Source organism: Pinus tabuliformis, chromosome X, assembly GCF_031772625.1.
Source record: "Pinus tabuliformis cultivar Carrire ecotype Pingquan chromosome X, CPIR1, whole genome shotgun sequence".
NCBI lineage: Eukaryota > Viridiplantae > Streptophyta > Pinopsida > Pinales > Pinaceae > Pinus > Pinus tabuliformis.
In genome coordinates, this window is record NC_142308.1 from 1,533,918,012 (window position 1) to 1,533,942,038 (window position 24,027).

The 24,027-nt window shown below is 40.0% G+C and overlaps 1 pseudogene; it reads right to left on the reverse strand.

Moving 5' to 3' along the window:
* The window catches only part of LOC149145893 (polyadenylate-binding protein 8 pseudogene), a 38,979-nt pseudogene that overhangs the window by 14,587 nt on the left and 365 nt on the right, over positions 1–24,027 (reverse strand).

A 24,027-nucleotide genomic window follows, 5' to 3' on the forward strand; every position in this document is an offset into this window, starting at 1 on the left:
GATGGTGGTTTCGGAGGGAGGGGCTCCACCACAGCCAGACGCCTGACGCGTGGCGGGAGTACAGCGGCAAAACCGCCGAACTCCCGGACGTTAAAGGCTGGGCGCGTCAGAGATGAGGATGCCCGCCAGCCGTAGATCTGCGGGGCTGTGGATCGGACGGCTGACGGCGGACGCGACGTGATATGGGGTTAATAGGCGAGAATATTCACAGGAATATTCTGAATTTAATGTGCGCGGGGGTTGTAGACTTAGGAAAACGGGTTTGCGGGGTTAAATAAAGGCGCGGGTTAATGTTTATGCGCGGGATCTTTGGGTTAGGGGCGGAATGTGGGTTTTTTTGGGGGTTTTTCGGGTTAAGGGAGAGGCTGCTAGCTGACCAGATGTCAAACTAGTTCCTCAATGACTCGGATGGGCTAAAAACAGTCCCAGATGGACTGAGATTTCTCGGACTTAGTAGAAAGTATGGCTATAATGCCAGGGAATATACATGATTTTAATAGGGGAAAGGAAAAATTGTTAGGGAGCTATATAATAAGGGTGATGCGAAAAAAAAAATGTTAGTAAACTCCAGCCTGAGTACCTCCAACTGAAAAAACTGCCTCAACCCAAAAATGGATTGCTTTATCAAAATTGGAACACAGCAGTGGCCTTTAGACCAGCCTACTCTAGTGGATACTTTTTGGCCATCTGTAGCAAATATGGAGCATTGTAGCATGCATAGTATGACATATTTGGCATGTAAAATTGTCGATCATGAAAGATGATTAACTTGCTGCAGCAGGAGGCTAACAGTGGCTCCACTTGGGGATGGCTTTTCCTTGTGAAAAGTCAAGAACAACAGGTCAGACTGCCTTGTATTCAACTGTTACTGTGTTCTGCAAATTTCTCTTGGCTGGCTGCCTTATTGATCCTACCTACCTACCTATCCTAACCAGCACTTACTTTGCTGTTAGGTGAAGTGAAATAACCAATGCAGCCACTTAAGTAATAATAACATGAGTGGGGTTTGCTGCTTATGCTTGCTAGTGACATCAACTGAGATTTTGCAATTTGCTATGGCTTTGTCAAACTTTGAGAAGATCAGGAAGCTACTGACCTCCTTTGCAGTGTTTAAATGTTGTACAAAACTGTCCTGCAACATATATATACAATTTTTTGGCTGAATTAAAGAACTGTACAAAGGTTCAGGATCACTACCATGCCTTGGAGTCGGGAGATCATTGACAACTCGATACTGAGCCTCGCAGCCTGTTGGTGGCGACGTGCACTGATCTCTTTCATTATTCTGCCTGCCAGCGGATAGGTCATTCGGTACTTGCAGAGGTGCTTGTAATTTATTACAATCTGGCTCGAATAGGGCCGGACTGATCTGTGCGGGCTGCTGGTCTTCTTCTTCTTTGAATAATTCAAATGGCTGAGAACAAAGAGGCAGGGGATCTACTTGGATCATCTGGTCATATGTTTCTGCTTCTGGGTCCTCCTCAATCTGATATTCAATGGCTCTATTTTTTATTCCTCCTTGACTGTATGATGATCTTCAACAGCATTTGAAAGCTGCTGCTCTGATGCGCAAGGAGGCTTTTCAACAATCTCTTCCAAAGGAAAAACATAAAACTCGGACATAAAATCGCTTTTAAAGTACAATATGCACAGCAAAATTTGGTGCAAGAGAAAGAACATGGTCTCTTGGATGATCATCCAAATCAAGAGCCTGATCTGCTTATATAATTCCTTCGGGTTCATTTCTCCAGCGGAGTCTTTATTATAAGGATGATGTGGAGTCGCCAGGTGGATGATGTAACCTTAAAGTGCCTGATCTCTGTCCACCGTCACAGATCAGAACTGAACATGAAAAACCCTGAAGAAAAGGAAGACTTTCTCCAGAAAACGAGGTGAACTGGTCAAAATTGAGGATTCACACTAATAGACACATGATTCAGTCCCCAGCGGAGTCGCCATTATGTTATCACTCAAGTTGTCCCTTTTGACTCCTAAAGGGATACGGCCGAGGTAACCACAAACCAACTTTGGACTGCAGGCCCTAGCCTGCCTGCAGTCAGAGAGGGCTCTCTCTTTATGATTTAGCTTTGTTGAAGGGGTGATTTTAGGCTAGTTATGATGCACAGGGGTTTTGATTGAGTTTTGGTGGGAAAACTGACACTTTCAGGTAGAGAGGCTGAGTATAGTCTGAATGTTTCAAACCATTGGGCGTGGAGTCGAGGAGGGGGAACTGCAACTGTCTTTCCTTAATAACAGTGAGGGGAAAATGGAGCAAGATAACTGAAGCAGAAGCAACTTTCAGGTTTCAAGGGATGGCAAGAATGCTAAAGAAAGAGAGGCTGTTAAGAATCTCTCCAACAGATTAGCAGAGGAAACAACAGGGAGCTACCTAGGAGCAGTTAAGAATCCCTAGATAATTGGCCAGCATAGGTGAACTTGGGTAAACATGAGCCAGAAGGAATTCAATGTTCATAACCAATTCATTCAGAAGAAAACATCAAAAAACAACAGGAATTGAGCATAGAGAGTATTTAACTAATTCTAGGCTATTCTTTTTTCCTGCTATTTAGATAATGGCAAACACATAAACAAAGATAAGAGGCACTTATTGCTTCAGGCTGCAACGCAGGAATTCCATCTTCAACTCTTCAACACATTCATCAACAACAGACAGCTCGCTCTCCAAGCTTTAAGCAATCTTTGATTACAGAAAAATTCAGGTATACAAAGCGAGTCTCTAGCTAAAATTATCAATTGACCAACCCTTAAAACTATACAGAGGGTGGTATATATAGGGAAAAACTCTCTGCAGAGTTCCTTTATTACATCTTGACCTAATTAGGTCATAAAAATGACTACTTGACCTAATACTATCTAAAAATAAATGCAAAGAATGTCTCGGTCCGTGCTCAGGGCCGAAGTGTCAAAACTGAATGAATGATGCTGTCCTCGGTGGCTTGCTGCAGTGCTTTATGCAATAAATGGGTATGGGTTTAAGCTTCCTTGCTGTCCTGGTGCCTTAAATGTCTTGACGGTGATTTGAAAGAAAGGATGGGCTGATGCTTATCGATTTGATTTTATGGGCGCTTCATCAATGTTCAGGTGCCTCGAGCCCCTAAAAAATCATGACTGATTCTTTCTGGCATCCTTTCTTCCACTGATACACTCTGACAAAATCTGGGTTGCTGATCTGTTGTGCTACGTGTCTAATCACCAGTAAATGGCCGCTATTCGGCCTCTGTATCATCTGGAATTGTCTTTTGATCATTTTGGTATGCCTTGTGAAGAAAACGGATCATTTCTGCGCCTTTTCGGGCTTCCTGCGGCCGCATGGGGCGAAGATTCCTTAAAGATTCCCTGAAGATTCTCCATTCTGGCCCAAAAAAATCCTGCGATGAGCGCAAATCGCTCATCAAAAACTGCCTCAGAATTCGATTCCGGGGCTCCGAAGTGCGACTTTCGCGCCTCTATGTCAAAAAATGGGCTGATGACGTCAGCATGACGTCAGCATTGTACGGCGGGTGACGTCAGCATGGCGACATGGCGGAATGACGTCATCTCGTACAGACGATGACGTGGTAGGTACGGTGGCGGGACACGTGGCAGGAGGCCACGCAGGCGGATGACTCATCGGGTGACTGTACAAGGGGGGTGACGTGGGCTATTGACTGTGCAGGGGTGACGTGGGCTATTGACTGTGCAGGGGTGACGTGGGCTGGTGACGTCACCGGGCGGTAAGCGGTATGTGGCGCACCGCTTATGGGGGATGGCGGTTTCGGAGGGAGGGGCTCCGCCACAGCCCGACGCCTGACGCGTGGCAGGAGTACAGCGGAAAAACCGCCGAATTCCCGGACGTTAAAGGCCGGGCGCGTCGAAGATGAGGATGCCCGCCAGCCGTAGATCTGCGGGGCTGTGGATCGGACGGCTAGCGGCGGACGCGATGTGATATGGGTTTAACGGGCGAGAATATTCACAGGAATATTCCGAATTTAATGTGTGCGGGGGTTGTAGACTTACGAAAACGGGTTTGCGGGGTTAAATAAAGGCGCGGGTTAATGTTTATGCGCGGGATCTTTGGGTTAGGGGCGGAATGTGGGTTTTTTTGGGGTTTTTTCGGGTTAAGGGAGAGGCTACTAGCTGACCAGATGTCAAACTAGTTCCTCAATGACTCGGATGGGCTAAAAACAGTCCGAGATGGACTGAGATTTCCCTGACTTAGTAGAAAGTATGGCTATAATGCCAGGGAGGGGTATTTACATAGGGGGAATTATATACATGATTTTAATAGGGGAAAGGGAAAATTGTTAGGGAGCTATATAATAAGGGTGATGTGAAAAAAAAAAATGTTAGTAAACTCCAGCCTGAGTACCTCCAACTGAAAAAACTGCCTCAACCCAAAAATGGATTGCTTTATCAAAATTGGAACACAACAGTGGCCTTTAGACCAGCCTACTCTGGTGGATACTTTTTGGCCATCTGTAGCAAATATGGAGCATTGCAGCATGCATAGCATGACATATTTGGCATGTAAAACTGTCGATCATGAAAGATGATTAACCTGCTGCAGCAGGAGGCTAACACCCCCACTACATGTACAATCTCTGGTCTAGTACAAACCATTGCATACATCAGGACCAACTACACTTTCATATGGAACATGGGACATGTCCTCTTCCTCTTCTTGTGTCTTCGAACACTGTTCAGCTGATAAATTTACACCTACAAGAATATGAACCTTCATCAGTTTACTATCCTACATATTAAACCTCTACAATATTGTCTAGACATACTTCCTATGGTTTAACTAGATCTTCCTCTTTGCCCGATATCACTTAATTTCCATGCCCAAAATATAGTTTGCAGCACCAAGATCTTTCATGTCAAATTTCAAGGACATTTGGGTCTTCAAATCCTAGATAATTTCTTTGTCAATTCCAACCAGCAACATATCATCCACATATAAGACCAGATAAATAACATGGTCACCAACTAATTTAAAATAGACACAATGGTTTTCTTTGCTTCTGGTGAAGCCAAGTCCCCGTATAAATGTATCAAATTTATGATACCACATTCTTGGTCATTGTTTTAAACCATACGTAGACGTTTTTAACTTGCATACAAGCTATTTCTTACCCTTCATCGCAAAGCCTTTAGGTTTCTTCATGTAGATGTCTTCTTCAAAATCCCTGTGAAGAAATGTTGTCTTCACATCCATCTGTTCTACCTCAAAATCAAAATCATCAACAACAAATAAAAATAATCTAATAGAAGCTACCTTGGCAACATGAGAATAAATATCACCAAAATCAATTCCTAGCACCTAGGAATAACCTTTTTCCCAACCGAGCTTTGTATTTCTCCACCTTGCCTTTTTCATTCATTTTCTTCTTAAACACCCATTTGTTGCCAATGGGTTTCCTTTTACCCGACAACTCCACCAGATCCCATGCCTCATTTTTGTGCAAATATGCCATTTCATCAACCATGGCCTCTTTCCAGATTTTTCCATCCTCTGGATCCATTGCCTCCCTCATAGTTTTGGGATCATCATCAGTAATAGATAAAGAAAAATTTGAACAGAAAGTAGATGGACTATACCTTTCTGGTTGCCTTCTTTCTCAAACTGACCTTCTCACAACTGGAGTTTGTGACTCTTCATCTTTTGATTCCTCTTCTATTTTGGAGTCATGTTTGGCCAATTCAATATCTTTGAATTGTCAATCATAAATTGTCAGCCAGGGTACGTAGACTGTTGAAGTATATGTGCAAAATACGTGCTAGAAGTTATTCGATATGTTGTTATATAATTGTTAGGATCTAAACTTAATATGGAGGTGGTGTTTGTTAATTATGTTAGATTTACAATCCTTGGAGTTATTAGCTAATTTCTTGGAAGTTTAATCTCTATCTAATTAGTTCATGGATGATATGAGAGTGCTCCTACTTGTATTAGATTGTTTTGAGATTTTTGGTCTTGACTCTTTATGCTGCAACTTCTAATTCAATGATCCAAAATGGATCCAAATACCATCTAAGTCTTCAAAAATTGCTTAAAATATCATAACAATCGCATGAGAAAATAGTGGAAAACAGGCTTATCGGCGGTCAATGGAATGATGCACAGGAGTTGTTGGATCTGGTCGATCAACAGTCCAGATCCGATTGGAAAATCACAATCGGCAAAGGCTATCGGAGGCTGTCAGAGGCGGATATGTGGGAAGCACGATAACGTGTAGCACGATCAAACGAGAGTCGTTGATCTATGCACGTAGATCAACGGTCCAGAGTCAATTGTGCTATCACATCGTTGATATATATATATATATATATATATATATATATATATATATATATATATATATATATATATATATATATATATATAGATATAGATATGTATGTATGTATATATATGGCCTTAACCACGGCTCGTGAGGATCAACAACATGTGATTGCAATATCGCAATATCACAGTATATATATGGACTTAACCATGGCTCAAGAGGATCAATGACATGCGATTGCGATATCACAATATTGCATCGGATCTATGCATAGGAGCGGGGTCGATTATGACTAACACTGCGATAGACCAGACCCGACAAAAATATAAACGCTATTTCATAAGTTTTGAGATCCGTCAAATGGCATTTTTTAAATGTATTTTCATGTATTTCGTTTATTAAATGAAATACAAGGGGAGTGCCGATGCGATGAAAAGTGGACCCAAAAGGGTTTGGGAATGAAAATGAATAATATTTCAAATCCGCCCCAAAGCCATTTTTATAGGATTTTAATGTTTTTAATGTATTCCGCGAAACAAGTTGGATTTCAGGAGGACCAAAAGCGATAAGTGGTTTGGGATGGGCTCCGCTTGAGCCCATACATTGGCTGCCACATGTCTAGGCTGAGGAGAGAGAAAACCACCCTTATCAGGTGATTAACCGCCATATGAAAGGGCCTCTTGAAATGAACCATAGTCGTTAGATCCGGGAGATCCCAGATCAACGGTGGAGATGCGATGTCGACATAAAGGCGGATCTGATAGGAGTATAAGGAGGAATTATGGATGTTTGAAGTTCGATGAACAATGTTTTGGCAGAATTTTCCTATGTTTGAATGCAGTTCTCTATGTAAACAAAGAATGTTTGTTTCAGGGATTTCAAAGGCCCGATGCACTCATCCATTGCAGAACAGGTAGCCACCTCCCCAAAATGCGTTATGCCATGATTGCTAACGCTTAGAATAGGGATTTGAGCGGACAGAGGCAGGGAGATAGAAAGCCAAGAAGAGGAAATGAAAAAACAGCACCAATTGCCTTTAAAGCCACAGATAGAGAGCAAATGGAGGCAAGTAGTATTGGAGGAAGTGTTGAGACAGAGTAAATACAGAGATAGAGAGTGATAGAGATATTATTTGTACTCAGAGAGGCTTGAGGGGTTCAATAAAAACTCTTGTTGTTGTATCTGTTGAGTGTTAAGACTCAAATTGAGCTCATACTATTGTAAAACTCTTCTTCTGAAGACATGATAGAGAAGTCACCACAGAAGGCTGGACCAAGAGATGTAGCCTAGCAGTGTTGGGTGAACTCCTTATTAAATTTGTTGTGTTTATGTGTGTTGTCTATTATGCTTCTTTACTGCTTCATTATCTATGTATTTCGCAATCTTATCGATCCATTGCATAAAGTAACATAGGAAAATCCATGCACATGAGTATGTAATACCTTAATAATTGTCTAAGATCTCATTTTCAGATCAAGTGGTATCAGAGCTTTAGGTTTGCTAAGGTTAGACAAGCTTGTGTTGGATTGATGAATGCTAACTAGGTCAAAGCTCAAATTAGGAGAAGGAGAATTGGTTGAGGCTAACCTAGAAATTGGAAGAGTCTATCCTAAGAGGAAGATGACAGAAGAAATTCCCTTGGAAGTGGCTACCATCAGATCAGAGTAGTAGAACTAGATGCATGGAAGACTGCTTTCAAAACAAAGCAAGGGCTGTATGAATGGTTGGTTATGCCTTTTGGCTTAACTAATGCTCCTGCCACTTTCGTGAGAGTTATGAATGATGTACTCAGGCCTTTTATTGATCATTTTGTAATTGTATATGTAGATGACATTCTTGTTTTCAGTAAAACATGGGAAGAACATTTGAAGCATGTAAAGCAGACTCTAGATGTTTTGACAAAAGAAAATCTTTATGTTAAGTTATCAAATGTGAATTTGGCAAAACATCTTTGAATTATTTGGGTCATATTGTTAGGGGTGGTGAACTGAAGATAGATCCCTCTAAGGTTGAAGTCATTGTGAACTGGCCTAAACCCAAATTTGCTACAGAAGTTAAAAGCTTCCTAGGATCAACACAATATTGGAGAAAGTTTATTGCTAACTTTTCCTTGATTGCAGCTCCCTTACATGCTTTGAAAACATTGAACAAGGTGTTTTAGTGGGGAGGCAAACAGAAGAAAGCCTTCGACACTTTGAAAGAAAAAATTAGTACAGAACCAGTACTAGCATTGCCAGATCTGCAAATACCATTCGAGATTGAAAGAGATGTCAGTGACTATGCCATGGGAGAAATTTTGATGTAACATGGTAAACTCATATGTTATCATTCTGAGACATTTAATTCTGCAGTAGTTAATTATTCCACATATGATAAAGAATTGTATGCATTAGTACACGGTGTGAAAAAGTGGAAACATTACTTAATGGGCAAAGAAACAGTTATACACACTGATCATCAACCACTTCAGTATTTGCACTCACAAACTAAATTGCAGCAATCAAGACAGTATAGGTGGATGGGTCTCCTACAACAGTTTCATCTAGTCATCAGATATAAGGCATACACAATAAATTTGCAAATATGTTGTCTAGACCAATCATAAATGCATCTATTATACTTAAGCATAATTCAGTATTGCATGAAAGCTACATTGAACAATATGCTCAAGATGTAGATTTTAAAGATGTATTTGCAACTTTAAGTCATGGTAAACAAGTAGAAGAATTGGATTATCATGTTAACGACCAACTCTTGTATCATTTGTTAAAGTTATGCATTCCACAAACCGAAAGAGTTAACATAATCCGAGAAGCACATACTTCTCTAATATCAGGTCATTTTATTGTAAGCACAGTTGCAAGGATTCTGTTATTGGCCAAGAATGCATGAGACAGTTTCTAGATATATTAAAGGGTGTACCATGTGTGCTAAAAGCAAGCCCAACAATAGAAAGCTAGGCTTGTACACTCCACTTCCAGTTCCTTCTCGTCAATGGGAAAGTGTGTTGGCTTATAGGGGCCTGACCCAGGTTTAGAAGTGAGTTAGCCAAACAAATCTAGCACTACCGGCCCTTTCGACAACAATCCACAGAGCGCGGACTGAAGTCCCACACTAGGTAGTTTGGGAGGGTGCTGGAACCAGGTTTCCGCAATTTAGGGATGTCTTGATGAGGTTTGGGTAGGTCTTGATCCAGTATTGCTTGCTTGCACTGCTCTGCACAGATGTCTGACCTTCGCATAGCCCCTGTACTGAGCACGAAGAGGTGGTGTCTAGATCCCTTACTCGTAGTAGGTTATTATTATAGATCTAACTTAATTCGGTCATCTTTATTAATCATTCAATATTATAACAGATGATAATAAACATAAACCTTAAACAAACATGCATAAAGCCATAACAGAAGAACAAACACTCAGATCTACAAGCAGATGCACAATATTTCAGAAGCACTTATCTTTTATTAATCTTCTGTTCCAGTACAATCCAATTCCGCCCTACGCACTCAGCTGTAGGGGTCCACGCACACAATTGTAGACTCTACCAGGCCTCTGCACACACAGCTGCAGAGCCTACTCTTACTACTACCAATCACAACGCGGACTTATAGACTCGGTGCGAATATCACCTTTAGAAACCCATACACTTAAGAACTAAACTAGTCAAAAACTGCCTCTGCTCTTAGAGAGTCGCTCTATTTATACATTCCCATGGTTCGCGGACCGTGGGTAGGCCGACCCATTCTATATTAAATTACAATATTTTAGGTAGACAACCCTTTGACTTGACTCATTACAATTCACAGTCTGCGCACTTCGCAGAGCCTTTACAATACCAATACCCAAAATTGTGGGCTTTAAGCCCCAAAACCATTACGCGGGGGATATGATGCCTAATAGGCCCCCAACACAATCATCGTGACTCATCCCGAGTCACTCGCTAGGTGTAGTGATCTTCACTCAGAGTCCATCCAGCAACATCTGTACTTTGCTTACGTCCGCAGCTCATTCATCTATTGTTTGTTGTACCCGTTGTGCGCGTATCTCCGATGCTTCATCGGCTGATCTAAAATTTATCTAAGAAAAACAATTAAGGTATTATAGACTCATATGCATGGATGTGCCTATGTTATTTTGTGCAACGGATCCATAAGATTGTGAAATACACAGGCATTGAAGCAATTAGGGAAAACATAACAAGCAAACATATAAACACAAGAAGTTTAATAAGGAGTTCACCCAATACTCCTGGGCTACGTCTCCCAGTCTAGCCTTCAATGGTGGCCTCTCTATTAGGTTTTCAAAGTAGAATTTTTACAACAATGAGCTCAATTTGAGTATCACCAAGCAGACATAAATCAGCGAGACTGTACTTGGATCCCCCAAGTCTCTGGAGTACAGAGACTTCAAAGCCAATCTGCTTTCTGACTATTCATTTCCACTTCCCGACTCCCCAGTTTCCCTCCCTCTATCCATCTGAATCCTTATGTTCGGCATAATCATCACAGTATAATGCCTCACACGGAGGTGGCCACCTATTTTGTAACAAACTAAGAGTCAGTTCTCTTGGACGTCTTTGAAATGACCATATTTACTGTTAACTCCAAGAATGCCCGCAAAACATGCTCTTCTGCCAATGCATCGTCCATGTCAGACTTCAAATCTTATACAACTCTGCCTGTTTACCCCATTGAATCCGGTCATCCATCGGATTGCGTCTCCATCGTCAATCTGAAGCCTCCAGATCCTGCGGTCATCATCCATATCGGGCAGGTAAGTAACATGATGTTTACCCGTCTGATATGAGCGGTTTTCTCTCTCTTCCGCCAGACGCATGGCACCCATTGTGTGGCATCGGGCGGAACTCAGTTGAAACTGCTTACCACTCGAAGCCCTTCCGATATTCCACCGATTTTTGTGGGAGCCCACCTTTGATGGAATCAGCGCGATATCCATTACATTTTATAACTTTTCGGGTCCGAGCGCTCGGGGATTTTCCTTATTTGAGGGGTTTTCCTCAAAAACTGCCCCAGTTTCTTGAATTGACCTCTGGTTTTTCCAATTTGTGTCAGCGCGCGTTACCATGGACCGAGGGTCTGTGTGCTTGATCGAGGGTCCTCGTTGCTTCGCACTGATCACAAATTGCAACTGTCACGAGGATATCTCTGATAGCTTTGATCTTTATAAGACTTTGAAACTTTGGCATGATTTTTAAAGAGTTCATGAAAACTTAGAGATTGTTCTAGGATCCAATTTGGATCACAACCTTCCCACTGAAAAAGATTTTGGACAACCAAAAGTTGGTTTTTAAGCATCAATCAAGTGAGAGTATAGATTCCTCGCTTGCCCAATTTGTATCCAATTTTCACTGCTTGGTTTTGAACCTTTGAGCCCAATCCTAAGGTAATCAACATCCCCTTTGTGCGTAGTTCTCACCTTCCTGTCCAGAACTGTATCTTCTTGCAACTCATTGAGATATTCAGGCAACAGATCATCAATAGAAGGCAACTGACTTTGCCCTTCGGGATCTTTAATCAATGAAGGTTCAAATAGTCTGAAGTTGTCTGCATTAAAAATTGAGTAGATGTGCATGTAAGCTGGTAAATCAAGGCAAAAAGCATTCTCTGTTAGCTCTGCTATGCAACGCTGACTTTCTAAGGTCAGATTGAAGCATGGTCTATTTGGTTGTGTCCAAAGGGGGCTCACATTGGTCACTTTTCCCTTTCTTCCTTCACCCCACTCACCTCTAAAACTTTCCCATTCCCTAAATAAACCTTCTAAAATCCGACAAAGTCCCCTTTGGCCCTAGCTCTAAGCGCAAAGTCAAACCAACCATAAAACCTTACCCATAATCCCTCACGCACTCATAAACCCCTCATTGCTTTCCTTTCGTTTATCATTCCCCGATAATCTAACGGCCCACATCGCACCTGATAAAGGTGACCCGCTCAACTGATTTCCATCATCAGATCATCTCCGCCAGATCTGACGGTCTTCGCATACATCGTGCAGAAAACTTGATCGAGCGATAGTGCGTGATAAGGGTTTTTTTTCTCTCTCATCCACTGCTATGTGTTGCTAATTGAGTGGAATCGCACGAGTCCTAGACATTAGCACTTAGCCCACGAAAGTGGTGCGACGAAAACCATTACCACCCGACCAAACCGCCCTCACCCGTTAAAATGCCCGTGCAACTCCGTCACCCGATGACCGTCCAATCTGTCCGCTAAAGATCCAACGACATTGACGCACCTCGTTCCCGCCTCGGTATATAGCTTTCGCCGAACCATATCTGCCATTCATCTCCCCGATCCAATGTTCATCCTTCTCGCTCACACAAATTGTCCACCTACCCATACACTCTACATCCCACATCCATTCTGTTGACCAAGGAAGGAGATAACCCGCTCTGATTGACTGACAATAGTCGGACCCCCAACAACCATATTTAACATAAAGCATGGCCAAAAGAGAAAAGGACATGGCACGACTCTGTAACTGAATTTATCAGACATGGAATCCACTGGTACGAGCACTCCAACTGCCTAAAGGACAGCGCAGCACCTGAACAGATCAAATTCACCCAGTGAACCAAGCAACCTCATCCAAAGACTCCATCAGGTAGTTAAATGCAGTTGGTGGTCAATTATGACCCCTCCATACCTAAACGACTAGGTGACATTGTAACGAAAACTGATAAATATCCAGGAGCAAGATGTAATCAGGGTTGGCATTTGATGTAAGGTTCAACTTCTAGAGACTGTAGACATTTTTTCGCTTGCAACGTCTCAAATTCATTTTTAGCAATACAAGCTTCTTTTGCTGTTAACTGCTCAATGCCCATTTTCCTCTATTCTGAGCTTGTACCTGATGTGTTGTGTTCTTGATCTCTTAATTTTTATCACTAGATAACTGTCGTCTTATCTATATGTTGAAATATTAAATGCATCACTAAATAGGTTACTCAGGTTTCTTTCTATCTAATGCAAGAGAGCTGTCATCCTGTCTTTGCATTAATAGGTTAGATTTGCAGGTTTCTGTACTAGTTGCAGTTGGCCATCACATGGTCTTGTGTGTCTGTTGATGTGGTTAGTATTCTCCATATTCACCTAAATATCTAAACTGTGAGCATTGGTGGTCTAAAGCCTTGTAGTCTGAGGGTGTTCATGCATGTTTGGAGTGAAACAAAGTAGAAGTGGTTATCTAGCTTGAACCAAACCATCATTCCTTCCATTAAACCTTGCAACAATAGTTGAATTTATATGTTACCAAGTATCTCCGAACTACAACCTAGCAGAGTTTCTTGGAATCCTAGTATAATTGGCACCATTTTTTGGGAGAGGAGATTGATGCTTAGCTTCCCTGAGAGAATGACACAGATCCAGCTTTGATGATAGATAAAGTTTGGACACATTTTTGGTTGTAATCATCTATCTGGCAACTCTATTGGAGGATGAACCTCGTGGCAACTCCACATCACAGTTTTGGCTCAGTTTGTGAGCCATACTCGGAGAAATTCTCAGAAATCACTAGCTGACCCATCACCTGACCATGAGAAGATTGTCAAGCAGAGAAAGACATCACAAAAGGGAGCATCAGGATCAGGTAAGCCTAAACAATCTTATGTATCTCTGCCAGAAAGGCTTGTAACAGAGCATCTACATGTTGAAAATATAGCCTCTATTACTAGCAGTGAACGAATATTTTCAGAGAATCATAAATATCCCATTCCTTTAGGTCCTCCTTTGGATCTTAGCCCAAAGGAAACCTTTCCTCCTGTCCATCATATTCCTTTAGCCCTGATAGTCATCTCTCAACTCCCTACCTTTCGGACTGCTAGCACCCTTCCATCCACCCTAGTCATGGCAGGTCCACAAGCGCCCACCAAAATGGAAAGAATCATAGCTACTAGGTATGAACCCTTGGTCCTACCTATTCCTTTGAATGCCATGCCTACAGGAGAATATCATAAATACATGCCTAAGTTCACTGGCACAGAGGGAGTAACAGTTGAAGAGCACCCTGATTCCTTTTATAGCTATGCTGATAGCCTAGATATCAGTGAAGATGATGTATCGATGAGAGTATTTGTCCAAAGCCTAGATGGAGAGGCTAGAAAGTGGTTCAGAGAGCTGACCCCTAGGTCTATAGTAGACATTGAAGCATTAGATGATGTGTTTTTAAAGCAATGGGGAGATAAGAAAGAACTGCTATACTACCATATTGAGTTTGGAAACCTAAAAAGGGAAAATGTTTGACTTTAATAAAAGATTCAATCATATGTATAGCAAGATACCAGCTGAAGTGAAGCCTACCCCCACCTCTTCCAAACTCACCTATGACAATGACTTTGACTCTGATTTCTGCCTGCTGTTAAGAGAGAGAAGATGTGCCTCTCTAGATGAAATGCAAGATGCAACCTTGGAGGTGGAATCCAATATCATGGCTACAAAGAAACTCAAAGGACATGATGATAGCAGGAGGTAGAGAGGTGAGTCTTCCTCTTCCTCTTCCTCTTCAAATCCCAAAATGGACAAAATGTCTAAAATGATAAAGTCATTGGCTACTAAAATATCCAAGTTGAAGGTTGAGAAGAATCCTGGGAAAGCAAGGCTTCTTAATACATTTTCTCCTAGAAATCCAAATCCATACAGAAGAGCAAATGAAAAATTGTAGATCATTCGGAGGGGAAAAGAGGCCAGTGAAGAACAAAGGGTTAAGACTCCTTTCCAGAATGTAGTCTTGGAGGAGGAGAAGTTTAATGAAGAGGATGAGATTCACTGGATGGAAGAAAAAGGAAGTGTTGCCTTTTTGACATTAGCTGCCAATGAGGATTCATTACTCAAGGACCAGACTAGCCAAGAGTGGGATAGAGAAGTTGTTCTGCAGACTGAAGACCAACAGAGATATAACCTGAGGTCAAGAGCAAGTAATGTCAAATAGAATCTTTGCCAAAGAGCTGTTGTCTCCATAGAGCAGCAAATCAGCAAGCAGAAGCGACTGACCGCTGATCCTACCATCCTGAATGCACCAGCTCAAGAGGTAAGAGACCTTGATAAGTCTCCTTCCCCTTTCAGCATTGAATCAGAAGTCCAAAAATTAAAAATATCTATACCTCTAATAGAAGAGTTAGGCCTTGATATTACCAAACCTTGTCATGACTTGTTCTCCTTTGGTTCGAGGAAGGCGAAATGTCTGGCATTAATAAAAGACTTGGCTATCACCCTAACTCAGCTGCCCATTAAGAGCATGATGATGAATATTGTGGTAGCAGATGTCCCCCCCAAGTTTGGTATGCTACTTTCCAGAGGGTGGATTAAGAGTTTGGGTGGGACATTGCAAAATGACTTATCTTATGCCATTGTCCCAGTTTTTGGAGGAGAAAGCAGAAGACTATACAAGGAAGTCCAGCTGGCCTATATCATTAGTGATGAGAAGAATCCCACTAATCATCCCATTTAGGCTATGGACACTGATTTTGGAGCATGTATTCTCCAAATTGAAGAATCCCAGAGGGCCTCGATGTAGCTCAAGAAACCAGTATGTCAAGCCATGGAAGAGGAAGGGACACAAGCTTGGGATATGTTCTTCGATGGAGCCTATTCAAAGGAAACTGCAGGAGCAGGAGTGGTGCTGGTATCTCAAAAAAAAGAAAGCACACATTTGTCTTTTAAGCTAACTTTTCAGGTCACCAACAATATAGCAGAATATGAGGCTCTGATATTGGGCTTAAACGCTGCCAAAGACATGGAAATCAGAGACATAAAGGTCTTTGGAGATGCTGATCTCATCATTCAACAAGTGAACAAAACATTCCAAACAAGGCACCCAAGGCTGAAAGCATACAGAGATGAGGTATGGAGACTCAAAGATTCTTTTGATAGCTTTTTTGTCTCATATATTCCCAGAGTAAAAAATTAGCTTTTTGATTCCCTTGCTGTGTCTGCTATCATGTTCATCCCTCCCGTGCCCCCTAGATATGCTTATCGATTCCAGGTAAAAGATAGACCATCCTTGCCTGATAATGTTCAGCATTGGAAAGTCTTTGAGGATGATGATGAAGTAAATAGGTTTCTGCAAGTCATTGATGAATTCTCTAAAATGCAAATTGATCAAGAGAATGAAACCTTGGAGGAATGTCCCCAACCCCAGCTAAGGAACAAAATTGGCCAAGACAACATTGTACAGTTGCCTAGCAATCATATACCTAAAGGGCTAGTGCCTCTAGAGAAGTTGTTTGACAATAATGATGTGCCTCATAAGATTTCCCAAAAAGAAAAATAGTCTACAGTCAATAGGCATAACATAGGAAGTCCAAATCATCCAAAGTATATAAATTTGTCCAGCCATTTGTCTACTACCCAAAGTTCTGAGTACTGCACCTTAATGAAGCAATTTGCTGATGTCTTTGCCTGGGAATAAAGTGATCTTAAAACTTATGACAAAAATATCATCCAACATAAGATCCTATTGGAGATAGACACCATTCCTTTCAAACAGAAGCTGAGACCCATAAATCCTTTGCTCCTCCCTCTGATTGAAAAGGAAATCAAGAAGTTGTTGGCTGCCAATATCATAGTTCCCTTGAGATATTCCAAGTGGGTAGCCAACGTGGTAGTGGTGAGGAAGAAAAGTGGAGAAATCAGGTTGTGTGTTGATTTCAGGAACCTGAACAAACGCTCTAAGAAAGACAACTATCCCCTGCCCAAAATGGAACATTTTCTACAAAAAGTCTCAGGGGCTAAAGTTATGTCTTTCTTGTATGGATTTTCAGGGTATAACCAAGTTTTTGTACATCCAAGTTTTTGAGACCAATACAAGAATCATCATCAGCTGGAACCTTGCTTGAACTACCAAAATTCAACCTTAGTTTTTTTTATTCACGGGGAGTTAGATCGAGTGCCATATACCATTGGAAAGGTCTTCGAGAGGAATACCCAACAAAATACTTATTTTCCTTAGTGGAGCTAATGGCACCACCACTTGGAAACACTCAAAACATTGGTTTTGAAGATCTAATGGTTGATCGCTCTCCCCCTTGCTCACTCTCCATCTTCAATATCTTTGTACACATTTTATCTCATCTCCAATGTTTGCTTACTCTCCCCCACTGACGTTAATGGAAAAGATGGATCAGGTACTCCCCCTCTTACCATTATCCCCTTAAAAGGATATAATAGGTTGTTGATATTAATTTTCCACTCATAGTCTTCCCTGAATTTGGTTCTTCTTGAGTCATTATATCAATCTTTGTACATATTTAGATGTCTTCCCTCTTTTCTTGAGAAGAAATGCAATGAAGAAAAGAGTGATACATCACTCCAAAATTCTACCTTAAATACTCAAAATTTTATCAGGAAAGAGGTTTGGTGAAGATAACAATAACTTGTTCCTTGGTTGAGACATATTCTAACTTCATGATCTATCAACCACTTGTTTTTTAATAAAATGGTTCTTTATGGGGAGATGCTTGGTTTTTAAATGAAGAATAGGATTTTTTGGATATGCTAATTACACTTGTGTCATCACAGATGATTGGAATGGGTTTATCATAAGTAACTTACATATCATGTAGATTTTGTTACAACCATGAAATCTGACTACAACTAGTTGTAGCTACTATATATTCAACTTCAATAAAAGAAAGGAATATAGATAATTGTTTTTTCCTCAAGCAATATACTGAGTGATTCCATCATTGCTCTTACTAATTATTGCATGGATCTATTGCTTCTTTCAACCACACCACTTGGAGTCTCAGTTCTTCCGAGCCCACATAAATTGTGTGAACTAGTTGTAGTTGCCCACTTGATGAATTTTCTTTGGTTTGAAGGGCACTCAAATTTTCTTTCCAATTTGACATTATTTACAGATTGTGTTACTTGGCTTGGAAATTTCTTGCAAGTCCCATACAACTCCATTTTTGTTGAGCTTCACAATATGGTCAAAATTTAGGTGTCATAGTTTGTTGTTTTAGCTTGTCATCCCAGCTCCTGGTCTTATGGGGTGAATAATGAATTTCGGTGTTGAAGATTGTAATCTAAGTCGAAAATATCTGATGTATTTTAATTTACAATGCTCATAAGGTCTCAGATCTATATTTTTATAGAATACAGTCACATTATATGGTTTCATGCAATTCAATTTAAGCTGCAAAGAGTTAAGGAATCAATCTATATTTGGGTCATTTGGAAAGATTTCTTGTAAGAAAAAAAAATAAAATCATAAAGCTTGATAGTTGGCCTTGCCATATCTGATCAATCCAATAAAATATAGATAGGAAAAAGAGATTGGCATTTTTTGGGGGAAAGTAATATTCGATCATCTGTGAAGTTGGTGGTCTCCTTTCCTAATAGATATCATTTCCACTTCTTGACATATTTTACCAAGGCATAGACCCCTTGTCATAGGTAAAGAGGTTAAGAGTTATCCCATGAAATACTTCAGAATGGTAACATGCATGCCTTCTTCCTTGCATTAAGACCACTCTCCCATGCAGCACTTGCATCTATCTCCACATCAAATTGATTCTACAATTTTTGGTAACATGAGATCTAGTACTTGACTTATTTTAATTTTAAGCTCTTCAAAAGCCATATACTGACTCTTCCTTCAATGAAAACTCTTACCAACTTTTTGTTATGGCATGGAGTAGTGCAACTATTGCTCAAAATGAAATTATGAATTTGCGTAGGTATTACATTATGCCAACAAACTCCTATTTTAGAGGAATGTTTAGGCACCAACTGCTTTATGATGAGCTCCATCTTTATAGGATCAATCTTAAACTCCACTCCTCCAATCACATAGAATAAATACACCAAAAACTACTAGAAACTCACATTTCTTGAGTTTTTTTATTAGGTGGTGCTTCCTTTGTGTCTCTAGCACCTACATCAAGTTTGAAATGTGCTCCTCCTAAGGGGCATTGTAAGCCAATATATAATACGTATAAACAACCACAAATGAATGTAAATAGGGGTGCATCACATCATTTATTACTCTCATAGAGATGGTATGTATTGTATAAACCAAATGGAATTACTATCCACTCATAGAAACTTTGTCTAGTTTTGAAGGAAATCATCCAGGTGTCCTCTTCTTTGACTCAAACCTGGTAGTATTCTAATTTAAATCCAACTCGGTGAAGTCTGTGCATGTTCAAGTAATCTAACAGATCATCAATGTTAGGTAGGGGATATCTATTTTTTAGCATCATCTTAATTAATACTCTATGATGGATGCATAATTACCAATTCCCATCCTTATTTGGTACAATTATGATGGGTGACCCACAAGGTGAGGTACTTGGTCAAAACACACCCTACTATAGTAGCTGTTATAATTACTTCTTCACACATTTTGCTTCAAGAATGGACTATTTATACATCCCAATATTTAGCAAAGCAGATTCTAGAAATAATTGTATTTTGTGCTTCACTTCCCTCTTGGATGGTAACCCTTTAAATCTCCTACGACACTCCCATATATGCCTATATAAAATCTCCCAATTGCTTTTTCTACTCTTTATGCACATTGATGATGATGGATTTTTCGTCCTTGATGAAGAAATATTAATTGGTTATTCTCTTATGTACATGTAGTGACTTCCAAACATGACTCCACTTATATAAAGTGGCAATACATCCAATTATACTTCATTAACATAATTAACACTTATAAAAAATATCTTGCACTATTTTGTTACCTTTATCTTTACACCCTTGTTTATCCAACCCAATGGATATGGGCTAGGCTGATAAAAAACCTTCAATCCAAGTTTGTTGACCAAACCACTATTATGAAATTAACCTGTTAAACTAAGCTGAATGTACCATCTACATTGGTCTTGATCTAGATCTTAATGTGGAAGAGTGTGGGCATCTCCTTCTATTCCTAGTAATCAAGGCCATTCATATTCACCTTCATCTACACTGATGTGTAGAAAATATTCTCATCCACACCAGATCTTCTTTTAACTTGATTACTTTAATATATAGTTATAATTTTTTTCTTCCTAACCTTATTTTTGTAATTTTGGTTCAACTCTAAATGCAGTTTCCTTCACTTCTGCACAGTGTGACCACGTTGCAGTGGTTGAAATGATTACTAAGATCCTTCTTTAATGTACAGTGGTTGTTGTTGTTGGGCAGGTATTATATTCTTTACATGACTTATAGCATCATTCTGATAGTGGGGTTCCAGGGGGGGTTCTGTCCCCCCCTAGTTGGGGGGTATGTAGGTGGGAGTATCCCCCCTACACAAGGTTTGGAACAGTGCCAAAAAAATATTTGGGCAATCTTTTGGTTCTTCTTTTGGCATGTATTTTTTTTATTTTAGCATTTTCCTGGCACATGATTGTTTTGCACATGGCTTTGTAGATTTGGCCAAAAGAACTATGGTTGTATTACAATCCACCTTAATTGATTGATGGTTTATGAATATTATGACATAGACATATCGTATTATAACATTGTAAAGAATATATATATGAAAAAATCTTGTTGGTTTTCTCGTTTTTGGGTTTCCATGATAAAATATTTGTGTTAATGCGCGTGCTTTCCATTGAATCTTTTCTATTTTAATTAAGAATTTGTTTGCAGAAATTATCTATGCAGGGTTAAAATCTGCAGTTATCTTTCTATCTTCCTGCCTTCCACTTCTTCTTCTTCCCCTTGGAATATTTTTGATGCTCTTTCTCTTCCAAATCACTTGACTAACCTTTATTTTGGCCTTTGTTTTCCAATAACTATGCTTGTACACATGCCTCATCCATTATTCTTAACTTGAAAAGCATCACTTGCTCTCACACACACTATGTTAACCCTCTAGATACTTAAGGAGTGGTTGATAGTGTTGGATGTTGAAAACATACAAGGCGTCTACCCAATGTGAAGTCACGATTAGACCTCACATTTTTTGGTGTAGGACATCCATATATAAGCTCCAGCCACCATTGCGAGTGATCTTAAAAGAATGCCTTGGACACAAAATGTACACAAGATTTTATGCACATAACTTTCGGGTAGCAAGTATGTAAGCTTTGTGAGGCATCAATTGTAAGGTGTAAAAGGAGCTTCCAAGCGAGAGAGATAAGAACAAGCCTCTAATAAAAGGTACTATTACTATCCCAAGAGAGACCAACGAGAAAAAAGAGAAGATTCATTGAGTAACCTAAAAAAGTTCACAAGATAACAACAAGCATATAGACACATAACAACACCCATTCAACAATATCCATATCTAAAGCAATGAAATATTTCATTATCTTTAGTATGTGTAACACAACATATACCGCAAACATCTAAAGAATAGTCTTACAACATTTACGATACATGCATGAAATATTGGCTCCATGATATTTTGATGACTAATGAAATATCCAAGTACATTGTTACATTGATGAAACACTAGCTCCAATAGTGGAACATCAAGCTACAACTTGCTTCTCCAAAAAAAATTATCTTCTCCCTTATGCACAACTAGAGAAGCCAAGGCCAAATCTCTAAAGCTAGGTCCAAGCCATTTTCTTGAGTCATGAGGGCTTATTTATAACAAATGGTAATGAATCTTGAGTTTCTTCATGACTCTTTGACTTCCATAACCTATGGGCTTCTATGTAACTCTTCGTATTCGACATATGTCTCTTCATATTCCACATGTGTCTCTTGGACTTCTTTTACATTACATTCATTAACAAAAGATAAAATTACATCAAAATGGTGGCTATATAGGAAAAAACTCTAAGAAGACAAAAAATTCCTCATGAAGGAGAAAAGGACAAATCAGTAGCTTGAGCATGGAGTTCATTTCTGATGTAGGAGTGTCATGCTCTAAAGTTTGTCACAATAACTTTAACTTTGATTGGAAGCTCTACAGCATATTACATATTCACCTCTAAAGTATCTGATAATATGGATTTGGAGCTAGACTATATGTTATTCCAAAGCCAAGATAACTTCATGTGAACCTTAGTTAGCACAATTGAATATTGTAGAATAATATTATTGGTGATCTCCAAGTCTTCTTGATTTGTTGCTTGCTTGATTTGTTCAATAAATTATTTTATCTCTTGCGTGATGACATCCTTGCCTCTTATTTCTCCAAGTGAACCCACATAATGAACTTTATGTTTATGTTCCAAGGACTCTAAGCCACTATGCAACCAAACATAAGAAGCTATGGTGTTGGTCACTTGTTCACTAGGGTGGGTGTAGTTCCAAGTATGTAGTCTCAACTATGCTTTATCCACCTCAACAGCTATATTGTCCTTCTTGACTAGATTCTCAGGAACAGTTGGACACTTGAAACCCCAATCTTGTATCAAATATACACCTTTTCTCGTAACCTTTAGAAGTTTCATGATCTCTTGACATTGTGGTTTTTAACACCATACAAAAACTACTGGCATACAAATTCTAGAAACAGAAAATAAACAATGGCAAGAGCGTAAAACATAAAATAGATATGCACAGAGATTTTCCCTTGGATCCCAAACCAAAACCAAAATACCAGATTAATTTTTCATTCTATTCCTTTCAATGTTACAATACATATATATGCATGTTGAAGCATCCATAAACCGCAATACATTAAACTGGATTAGAACATAATCGTAGTTCCCTTGACCGGGTCTACAAAATACAATGGACAGAAAAACCATCATGCCCAAAACCATGTGAAAAATCCATGCAGAAAGCCATAGGTAGGTTCACCCACCTAATATAGGGTCCAGAAAAAAATTCCCAGGGTGCTGCCGAGGACCCTATGTAGGGAGCTACTGACCCCTTTTGTTAGTGCCCAATGCAATATATAGGGGGTACTGCTAGCCACCCACGAGTGGGGTAATTGTGGAAAGAATATAACACAAACCAACATTCTCCCACTTGTTGTTTTCTTTCCACAGGGGGCACAGGAGAGCTTAGTCATTGATCCAGCCCTGTAATTCCCATTGTTTTCTCTACACCAAGAGAACTTCTTAGCGCTCACAGACTTTGTCAATGCATCTGCAGTATTCTTCGAAGTGTCCACCTTTACCAGCAACACCTTTTTGTCCTCAACCATATCCTCACAAAGTGATACTGAACATGAATGTGCTTTGTCTTTAAATGATAAGCAAGGTTCTTTGCTAAGAAAATTTCACTTTGGTTGTCACAATCTATCCTTATAGCTCGTTGTACTAACCCCATACTTGAACACAATCTTTGCAACAAACTACTTCCTTGCCTGCATGAGTGGTTGCCATGTATTCTTCCTTTGTAGTTGAAAATTCCACTACAGACTGTCTCTTATTCATCCAACTAACTGCACCTCCAAATAGGTTAAAAACATACCCAATTGTATATCTTCTCTGATCTAGATCTCCAGCCTAGTCTGCATCAACAAATCCATAGATGTCCAAAACTCTGTCCAATCTTGGTATTCCTTGGTAGAACAAACCATAATCACTAGTTCCACGCAAATACTTGAAAAACCCATTTCAATATTGTCTAATTCTCATTCCCTGGTTTTGATATAAACCTTCTCAATACCCCCTGTTATCACTCAGGTTGTCCCTTTTGACTCCTAAAGGGATACGGCCGAGGTAACCACAAACCAACTTTGGACTGCAGGCCCTAGCCTGCCTGCAGTCAGAGAGGCTCTCTCTTTATGATTTAGCTTTGTTGAAGGGATTTTTAGGCTAGTTATGATGCACAGGAGTTTTGATTGAGTTTTGGTGGGAAAACTGACACTTTCAGGTA